General features: G+C 36.9%; 1 pseudogene; it reads left to right on the top strand.

The window, feature by feature from the left end:
• The first annotated feature begins 390 nt into the window (after window positions 1–390).
• On the top strand, window positions 391–1,448 carry LOC102030465 (annotated as a pseudogene).
• Window positions 1,449–11,440: the final 9,992 nt, after the last annotated feature.

Consider the following 11,440-nt stretch of genomic DNA (forward strand, 5'->3'; position numbering starts at 1 on the left):
GGGCTCCCTTAGAAATAATAAACTCTTTAAAATATCAAGGTTGAGCCCTCTGGTGGGCTCCCTTAGAGCAGGGGGGAGCTCCACCCAGGGGACCCCTTCATGGTGGAGCTCCCACCTGGGGGCTTCCTTAGCTATTTGAGAAATACTATCCTCTTAAGAGCCCCTGTCCAGTAATTTTCTAGAGACAGAGGTGAAGCCCTCTCAGGGGCTTTCCTAGCTACCTGAGAAACAATATCCCTTGTATTAACCCCAATAATAAAAACAAGTTGGCCTTCTGCACTGTCTCACTCAGCCAGCACCCAGCCTAGACATTGGGCTGCAGCCTCCTCAGCAGATGCCCCCAGTTGGCCAACTGTGGATCTCTGCAAAGCAAATGCGCTTTAAGCCATCATGAAAATGTGTAAGCCAGATCTTAGGGTCCTGCACACTGAGGAGATGTACTTCCTGAGGCAGAGGGTGGAGAGAATGGGGCAGGAGGTAAAGTGTCAGCTGCTAGTCATAAAACTAAATCAGAAGAAAATATCAAGGAAGAAAAAACAGATATTAAGAAGACAGAGAAAAACATAAAGTCATGAACCATCAAGTGAAGAAAGTGATCTAGAGACTGACAATGAAAGTGTAATTGAACTAAACACTGATACTCCTTAAGAAATGGGAGATAAAAATCTAGCGATAACTGAGGAGGTGATGGGTGAGGCAAATGAAAAGAAGGGGCTGTCACTGATGCTCTGAATGATGGCGAACTACAGAAAGCCATCGACTACAGATGCCATCAAGCTGAAGCCTCGCTTGGCCATTCTGTATGCCAAGAGAGCCCATGTCTTCATCAAACTGCAGAAGCCAAATGCTGCCATTTGAGATTATGATAGAGCCACTGAAATAAATTCTGATTCCGCCCCCCCATACCAGTGGCAGGGGAAAGCACATAGACTTCTGGGCCACTGGGAAGAAGCAGCCCATGATCTTGCCCTTGCTTGTAACCTGGATTATGATGAAGATGCAAGTGCAGTGCTAAAGTGCAGCCGAGGGCCCAGAAAACTGCTGAACATTGGAGAAAGTATGAGTGACAACATGAAGGGTGAGAGGTCAAAGAAAGAATAGAAAGGGTTGAGAAGGCTCAAGTAGAGCATGAGAAAGCCCAGAGAGAGGAAGAAGCCAGACTATAATCAGGAGCTCAGTATGGTTCTTTCCTGGGTGGCTTTCCTGGGGCAATGCCTGGTAATTTACCAGGAGGGATGCCTGGAATGGGAGAAGGCATGGCAGAAATGCCTGAGCCCAATGAGATTCTTAGGGATTCAGAGGTCTTTGCAGCCATACAGGATCCAGAAGTTATGGTGGCCTTTCAGGATATGGCTCAGAATCCTGCAAATATGTCAAAACATCAGAGTAATCCAAAGGTTATGAATTTCATCAGTAAATTGTCAGCCAAATTCAGAGGTCAAGCATAATGTTCACCTGACGAAGCCCTTCCTAAAAGAAAAGCAACCTAGATCACTTAACGGATGTCACAATAATACAAACCAGTGTACTTCTGACCTTCTCATCAGAAGAGCTGGGGTTCTTTGAAGATAAGCCCTTCTCCTCTGCACCAAATGAAGCCAAAGCATTTTACAATGGTTTGTCATTAGGGTATTCATTCAGATAATGTTTTCCTACTAGGAATTACAAACCTTAAAGACTTTTTAAACCCTAAAAATATTTAAAACAAATTCAAAGGGTCTATTAGTGTCTATGTTTTCTTTATTAATCATTTTGGATTTTTCCTTTGAATTACTGGGCAAAGAAGATAAATATGAAGATTTATGGCTCTAGTATGAATGAAAAAAAGTGATTTTTTTTGGTGGGAATCAAATCTCATTTAAGAAGATAAAGTTTGAGTTGGATTACTCAAGTTGGATTACTTGGTTACTAAGGCATTTTGATTTGGCTTTTTTTAAAAAAAGAATAAAAATTAGAAAAATAAACAGTAAAAATAATACAGAATTTCAAAACAAGATGGTAGGAAATTAATAATGGCTGTTATATTGCATATTGTTATCTTCAGAGTAGTTGTTCAGATTACCAGATATAGGCATAGAAAACTGATCAAACAACTGTTAACTATTCCTTTCAATAAACTAATAGAACTTAGTACTACAATATCTTAGCTATCTTGTCTGTGTATATGTATTTTTTCCCTTCCTTTCTTTCTTTGGTCCTTTCCCCCACCCCAGGGTTTCTTTCTTTTTGAGCAGTTTCTTTCCCTTACACAATATTTATTGTACCTTTCAGATTTTATTTACTCTTTCAGTTTCTTACACTAGGGAGACAATATGATGTTTACACATGTGAGTAGAGACTATACTCATAAGTGATTTGGCATTTTAAAGATTTCTCTTTTCTTTCATTTTTAAAGATGATTTATTTCAGTTTAACTATTAGGGCCACCAGAATTTAAATGCAATCTGGATAGGGAATGGAAGTACTGTTAGGGCAGCAGCAGGCGTACCTAATGTTTTATATAATATGTACCCTTTTACAGTTTTCATTTAAATTTCACACTGTGCTGAAGGGGTGATCTTTTTTCTAAGCCACAGTGGAGTTGAGTTATTTATCTCTCTTCTTGTCCAAAATATCAAATAAATGTTTCATATTATTTCCAAAAGGAGAAATACAGGAGTATGTTTCTTTTTATATATCTGTTCAAAAATATCTTTCTTCACCAGAAAATAACCAATACTGTTGGCTTTCTGCTTGTATTTTCCCCTCCAACCTTCTAGAGCTAAAGGTAACTTTTTTCTCACTAGCATCATCAAGGTTGTGAGCATTCCCAGTATACTTGTGCAAGTATATTTAATGCTGGATTTAATTTGGTATATACTACATGTCAGGTAACACCCATAACAGCTATTGTTTCTTTCTTTGGCCTTGAAATTGCTCATTTAAGTATTATATTTCAGTCTGGAAAAATCTTGTCATATCAAGACATTGGGAGGAGAGTCCCTTTGGCATTTGATCTTTAACTTAGGAAATACATATTCTAGTTATGGTTTATCCTGAAGAACTCATCTTTGTATTCTGAAGAGTATATGATTTGAAGTAATTGCTACACATACAGGAAGTAACTACTTGAAGCAAGATAAATTATAAAATAGATGAAAGCCACAGTTTTGCTGTGGAGTTGTTGGCACCATCAAGGTTCCTTATTCTGTTCAGTTCGTCCCTAAATACTGCAAATTGTACGTCAACATACAATTTCTGGTTCTAACCCTTTGCTGTATACAAGGAGAAAAATGTATCTCTTACATAAATGGGGAAAAGCTGTGTGCTAATGGAGCATGATTTCACAATCTTTAGAAACACCATCATATAGTACTTGGAGTTGAGCTTGCCTGTGTTCTTTTTGTTCATGTGTGTTATACTTTCTTAACATCATCAGTATGTGCTGTGCTTAACTAGAGAAAACCCTTTTTTTCCTGGACTCTTTACTACATATGAACTAACTATATTCTGATACTGCAGATAACCCCATAAATAGGTAAACCACCCATAAAATTGGCAGATACCACCATTAAATGGCTCTTCTGAAAGTCTTTCCTGTGCTTAGAGATTTTAAATTTCCTCAAATACAAAATGCAGTCTTCATAAAGATTCAATATCATTTCTAAAACAATGTTTTTTGTGCTGAAGCCATAAGAATGAAAAGGCATTTTCTGCTTAAAAATATGGTTATTGGATATTTCTAGCTACATTAAAAATAAAATATAGTTTCAGACTGGAAAAAGAAGTATTGTTACTTTGTTTAAGAAACCTTTGAAAAACCTTTAAAAGTTTCAAGTATGGGATGGCTTTTCATTTGCATACTCACAACTACTTTTGTTGACCTTTACTGGGTGTTCCTTTGTTCTACCCAGGCTATCAGGCATATGTTAATGAATTACCAGAATCTCTTCTATAGAAAATAAACAGGAAAGGGATCTAACCCAATTCAGAAGTGAATTGGGGAGGAGGCCTATATGTCCCCTTAAACTGGAGGCTTAGTTCTTACCTACAAGAATGAGATTTCCTGGTGACCATAAGGGCAGTTGGGAAAAAAAAAGAAAAGAAAATTGCAAACAAAAATGGCATAACCATGTGACTTACCCATGTGGCCTATAAAATGTCTGGTAAATATGGAAAAGTCCATGTGACCACCCTACAGGATGAACCAAAATTTTTCATCCATTTGGTGGAATCCACGTTGCTGGCTCACAAGATGAATTAAAATGGCCAGCAATTGTGACTTTTCTAGGGGAGAGAGAGAGATAAACTTGAGGTGGACCTGCAAACCTCTTACTAGTTAGGAAAAAGGAAAAGGCCAATTGATTTCCCTCCTCTTTTTCACATGGTGGGACACAAGGAAATTGTTTCCAGAACCATGAGAAATCTTCCTGTGTTACCTAGCTTCCATTAATTTTTACCATCTTTTAGCTCCCTGCTTTTCCCTGACAACCAAAAATGATTTGGACCCTTAGAAAGTATGTCCTTGGAGAGAAGAGATGACATCAGGTCTAGGCCATCCTATTGAAAACTTGCTCAAATTCTCACAAGAAGTATTAGAGATGGCACTTTCTGACTGGTTCCATGTGGAGGGCTTTGGGGACTGTTCTGTGCATGTATTTTGGAAATATGTGATTAACAGAGCAGGCCTATTGCCTCAGTTAGTTTCCCATGCCCTGTCCTGTATCACTGTAATTTTTATACTGAACTCTCTAAGTTTGGTGTGTCTAAGCCACATTTTTTATGATACCCAAATGAGCAAGTGGGGTAGTCAGTGCCATTGACTATTTTTGGGGGTTTGGCCTGAGACTGTATGGGCCAGGGTTTCACAAACTTTTTGTATAAAGGGCCACATATTAAACATTCTGGGTCTTATGGACTATACATTGTATGCTACTACTACTCAATGACTCTACTATAGTGTGAACGCAACATAGGCAGTACATCAACAAATAACCATGACAACATTGCAAGTGAACCCTGTTCACTAATGTAGAAGGTGATCTAAATTTGGCCCACAAGATTGCAGTTTTCCAACTCTTAGCATAAAACTCTTTTAAGAAAATCTCCCTTCTTGGCTAATTCCATCCTTCATTTGTGCATGCTCTTCAAACCTGTCACACAACAATCTCTAAATAAGAATAGAATATGTAAACAAACACAGCTGAGAAAATGCTATTAGTGTCATTGCAAATGACTTTAACCACTTGCCAGCCTGTATTTACTTGGAGTCAGCCTAATTTTAGAAGCTGGGAGAAAGCTGAGTTAGAAACTTTACTTTAGTTAAGATTGGGTGTGGCTCACTCCCCAACAACAATATACTTGAGGTGTTTAAAATAAGGAAAATGGGCCCCTTCACCATCATTGAGGCAACGCTGAGCCCCAGTGAACTTCAGGAGCTATAGTGAGCTTCTTGGGAGGGAAGAAAAATCCTCACCCACCCTCTCGCCATTGTGGAAGTGATACTGAGCCCTGGTGAATATTGGGCACTTCGGTGAGCTGCTTGGGAGTTAAGAAAATCCTCATCCCATCCCCTCACCATTGTGGGAGTGACACTGAGACATGGCGAACTTCGAGAGCCACAATGAACAGCTCTGGAGGGGAAAACTCCACCCTCTGTTCCCCACCATTGTGGAAGCCTTGGAAGCCTTGGTCTAGACACTATAAAAGAAAGCCCATGAGAATCATGGTAGATTTCAGAGGAAACCTGGTGGCTGGCCCATACCTCTACACTGTGGGTTAGGCAGCCAGTGCATGAAGTGCCCAGGACAGAGCAGCCATCTTGTCTTAAGGAACCCAGGATAAATCCACTCTAACAAGGGGAAACACTTTGCATTAAAAACTCATAATTTATAATCAGTTCTGTTATATAAGTATGTACTTTGCTCCTATGGCCTAAAGTACAAAATCAATAGTTACCACAGTTTGTCAGTTTCTAAATTGTGCATATTGCTAACTATACTATTGTAGCTAGGATGACATATCTGCTGTAATCAGCTGTTCTCCCTTGTGTAAAAATATTGAGAAGCTCTAGGGTAATAACCTCACCACAGCCCTACTGAGCCAAACAGAAACTGACTGCAGACTGAGCCAAACAGCAGGTAGGATCTTGGAACAGACACAAACCAAGAATGTCCTACACAAAGAAGATATCCCCAAAGCACAGACTATTCCTGGAGAGGCCTTGATATTAGTGATATAACTAAATACTACCAAAACTCAAAAGGACAACCACAGAAAACAAAATTTTTTTTCTTTTGCAACAGAAAATGTCACAGTGAAGGAGCAACATGCAATCTTTAGCCCATCCAGAACAAGTCCAGGAGATATTGACATAGAAGAACTTGAAAGTTGCACATCTGAAATTTCTGAAATGATAGCAACTGAGCTAAAGAAACAAATCCATCAGACTATAGAAGAAATCAGATGAGAAATAATCTCTCAGGTAAAAGATGAAATGATAATAATAATGAAAGAATTGCTCATCACATATAAAGAAGACAGATTAAAAAACAGAGGAGTATAGAAAAATGATGGAAACCGAGAATGAACAATACAGGAAAGAATTAGAATGCACAAAACAGATTGAAAGAGATATTCAGGAAATTAAAAATTCCATTGAAAGCTGGCAAAATTGCTTGAAAGAAGCTGAAGATAGACTTTCAGACCTTGAAGACAACACTGCAGCTAGCAATCATGAAAGGAAAAATCCCTTAAAAACACCAAAGAAACAGCTTCAAGATGATGCACCAAAAACAATATAAGACTTATAGGTGTCAGTAAAACAGCAGGAGTCAACACAAATGACATAAAAGGAATATTTGCAGAAGTAATAGCAGAAAATTTCCCAAGCATGGGAAAAGAATCTGACATTCAGTGAAATGAGGCACATAGAACTCGAATTAGCTATAATCAAAAAACAGCTACACCCAGACACATAATAATCAAGATCCCAGAAATTGAGCAAAAGAGCTGAATATTAAAAGCTGTTAGAGGAAAGAAAAAGATCACCTACAAAAGAAAGCCCATTAGAATCATGGCAGGCTTCTCAAAACAAACCATCAAGTCAAGAATAGCTTGGAGTAAAGTATTTCAGGTTCTGAAAGAAAATATCCAACCCAGATTGATGCACTCTGCAAAACTCTTTCTCAAAATTAATACAGAAATAAGATACTTCCATGACAAAGAACACCTGAAGAAATTCATGACCATCAGACCGACCCTACAACAATTACTGAAACATATTCTAGAAAGATAAAATGACTATAATTCCAAAAACAAGTATACAAAGGAACCACCAAACAGAGCAAGCAATTAAACAGGGGGAAAAACTAGGGAACAAATAGTAGTAAAATAACATGACAAAGATAAGCCAATACATATCACTAATAACTATTAATGTAAATAGCCTCAATTCAACAATCAAAACAAGCAGACAGGAAGAGTGGATCAAGAATCAAAATCCAACAATATGCTTTATATAAGAAACACATTTAACTCAAAAGGAAATTCATAGACTGTACACCAAAGGATGTAAAACAATATTCCATATGAGAGGAAGCAAGAAAAAAGCAAGGGTAGCTATTCTGGTTGCAGACAATGTGGACTTCAAGCTAAGAGTGATCAAAAGAGATAAAAAAAGGTCACTACATACCTGTTAGGTGAAAACTGTAAAAGAGATAACAATCATAAATATATATGCACCAAATACAGAAGCACTCAACTATATAAGACAAATTCTTACAGACATCAAATATCAAATAAGCAGCAACACAATCATAACACACCACTTTTAACACACCATTGACACAAAGAGATACAGCAACTAGACAAAAAATCAGCAAGGAAATAACAGAACTGAAGCAAACTTATGAACAAATGGACTTAGTAGACCTTTATAGAGTGTTCAAACAATATCAGAATACACTTTCTTCTCAGCTGTGCACAAGATGTTCTCTGAAATAGACCATATACTAGCACATAGAATATGCTTAAGTAAATGCAAAGGAATTGAAATTATGCCATGCATATTGTCGGACCATAGTGCAATGAAATTGGAAAGTACTGACAGATGAAATTGCAAAAATTCCACAAACACATGGAAATTAAATAACACCCTCCTGAACAGCCAATGGGTCACTGATAAAATTAAAGAAGAATTAAAAAATACTTACAATCAAATGAAAATGCAGATACAAGTTAGTGGAACCAGTGGGACACAATGAAAGCATTCCTCAGAGGAAAATTTATAATGTTGAATTCCCACATCAGGAAAACAGAATGAGCACAAATGAACAACCTTATGTTGCAACTCAAGCTGCTAGCAAAAGAAGAGCAAGTAAAGTCCAAAGCCCAAAGGGAGGAAATGATAAAGATCAGAGCACAAATTAATGCAATGGAGACTTTGAAAACAGTGCAAAGAATTAATGAATCAAAGAGTTGGTTCTTTGAAAGAATGAATAAAATTCATAACCCCCTAGCCAACCTTATCAAAAAGGCAATGAAAATACTCAAATTCATGCAATAAGGAGTGAAAAAGATGAAATCACTACAGAACCTATAGTGATTCAGAAGATCATCAATACCTAGTTCAAAAATCTTTACTGTCATAGGATGGAAAACACAGAGGAAATGGACAGATTCCTAGATACATATCTATTGCCAAAGCTAAATCAAGATGATATACAAATCCTGAATAATCTAATATCAGTCAACAAAATGGAAAATGTAATAAAAACTTACTAACAAAGAAAAGCCCAGGTCCTGATGGATTTACAGCTGAATTCCAGAAGAAATTAAGAGAAGACTTAACATCAGTTCTTCTCAAACTCTTTAATGAAATTGAAAGGGAAGAAATTCTCCCTAACTTATTCCTAGAGGCAAGTATTACTCTGATACTAAAACCAGAGAGACCCAGCCAAAAAAGAAAACTGCAGGCCAATCTCCCTAATGAACATAGATGCAAAAATTGTCAATAAATACTAGCAAACAGAATGCAGCAAATCATCAAGAAGATTATATATCATGACCAACTGGGATTCATTCCAGGAATGCAGGAATGGCTCAATGTATGGAAATCAAAAAATGTAATACAACATATCAACAGAGCCAAAGACAAATATCTCATGATCATCTCAATAGATGCAGAGAAAGCTTTTGATAAAGTCTAACACTCATCCATGATAAAACCCAACAGAAAATAGGAATAGATGGTCTTTACCTCAATTTGATAAAAGATATCAATGATAAACCAACAGCTAATATCATACTAACTGGACAAAAACTGAAATCTTCCACTTTAAAATCAGGAGCAAGGTAAGGATGTCCATTTCCACCACTCCTATTAAACATAGTGCTGGAAACATTAGCTAGAGCAATTAGACAAGAGAGATAAATGAAAAGAATAAGTATAGGAAAGGAAGATGTGAAATTATCATTATCATTTTTCACAGATGACATAAAGACCCCAAAAACTCTACCAAAAGGCTTAGAGATTTAATAACTAAATTCAGTAGTGCAGCTGGGTAAAAAGTCAACACTCAAAAATCAATAACATGCCTGTACACAAACAACAAATACACAGAGAGAGAAATTAGGGAAACCACACATTTCACAATAGCTCCAAAAAATGAAATACTTAGGAATCAATATAACAAAGGAAGTAAAAGATCTATGCAGTAAAAATTATAGTACTCTGAAAGATCAAAGAGGATTTCAGAAAATGGAAAGATATTCCTTGTTTGTGGATAGGAAGAAAGAACAGTGTGAAAATGGCCATACTCCCAAATTGTTATAAAGAATCAATGCAATCCTGATTAAAATGACATTAGTACACCTCAAAGATCTAGAAAAAACATTCCTGAAATTCATCTGGAACCAGAAGAGACCTAGAATATCAAAAGCAACCCTTGAGGGGCTGGGGATTTAGCTCAGCGGCAAAAGCGCCTGCCTGGCAAGCGCAAGGTCGTGAGTTCGGTTCCTGGTACCGGAGAAAAACCAAAAAAAAAAAACCAAAGCAACCCTTGGTAACAAAAGATAGGCAGCAGGCACCACAATCCATGACTGTAAATTATGCTACAAAGCTACTGTTATAAAATCAGCATGGTACTGATGAAAAAACAGATCTGATGATCGATGGAATAAATTATAAGATACAGACACAACTATAAGCACACTCTGCCACCTTATCATTGACAAAGGGGCCAAACATGTTCAGTGGAAGAAAGATAGCCTCTTTTTAAATGGTGCTGGAAAAACTGGCTTTCTACATGCTGAAGACTAAAACTAGACTCATATCTATCACCATACACTAAATTAAGTGAAAATGGATCAAAGATCTAAATATTAGAACACAAACACTATATCTACTGGAAGAAAAAGTAGGTAAAAGTCTTGAAGACATAGGGTAGGCAGAGTTCATGAACAAAAGCCAAACTGCATGGGAAATACTTCAAAGAATCAACAACTGGGATCTCATTTTATTGAAAAGGTTTTGCACATCAAAACAAATCACCAACAGAGTAAAAAGAAAACTCACTAATTGGGAAAAATTTTAGCCAACTGTCCCTCAGACAAAGAACTTCTATCTAGAACATGTAAAGGGCTAAAAATTCAGGCCCCCCAAATTCAAAGACCCAATCCAAAAATGGGCATTTGAGATAAATACACACTTCTCAGATGAAGAAATAGAAATAGCAAATGAATACGTGATATAATGTTCAACATCACTAGTCATTCAAGAATGCAAATTAAAACAATGTTGTTCATGAGAAACCACTTGAAGATATCAATATGTAATACAAAAAGCATTGTTAGTTTCCTACCACTTCGTTTGTAACTCTGTATTGTCTGTAGTGTTCTTTTGCTATTTTGTAAAAGGTTGTCTGTCTGTTAATGTTTTCCTCCTTTTATTTTTAAAATAAAAAATAATAATAAAACAATGCTGAGATTCCATCTCACCCCAGAAAGAATGGTTATCATCAAAAAATCAAGAAATAACAAATGCTAGTGGAGCTGTGGGGAAAAAGCAACCCTTCTCCACTCTTGGTGGGAGTGTAGACTGGTACAACCACTGTGGAAATCAGAGTGGAGATTCCTCAAAAAACTAGGATTGGAGGTCCCATTCAACCCCGCTGTTCTCCTGGGTTATTTTTCCAGAAGAAGTGAAAACATCATATCAGAGCAATATATGTGCACCCATGTTTATAGCAGATCAGTTTGTCATAGCTAAACCTTGGAAACAATGTAAATGCCCATCAACTGAGCAATGGATAAAAAAGATGTGGTATTTTTTTTTTTTTTATTTTAAGGATAAAAGGAGGGAAACATTAATAGACATACAACATTTTACAACATATCACAAGCACAATACAGACAATACAGAGTTACAAACAAAGTGGTAGGGAATTAACAATGGTGGTTG

Source organism: Chinchilla lanigera, unplaced genomic scaffold (assembly GCF_000276665.1).
Source record: "Chinchilla lanigera isolate Chin_1 unplaced genomic scaffold, ChiLan1.0 scaffold00118, whole genome shotgun sequence".
In the NCBI taxonomy this organism is placed as follows: Eukaryota; Metazoa; Chordata; class Mammalia; order Rodentia; family Chinchillidae; genus Chinchilla; species Chinchilla lanigera.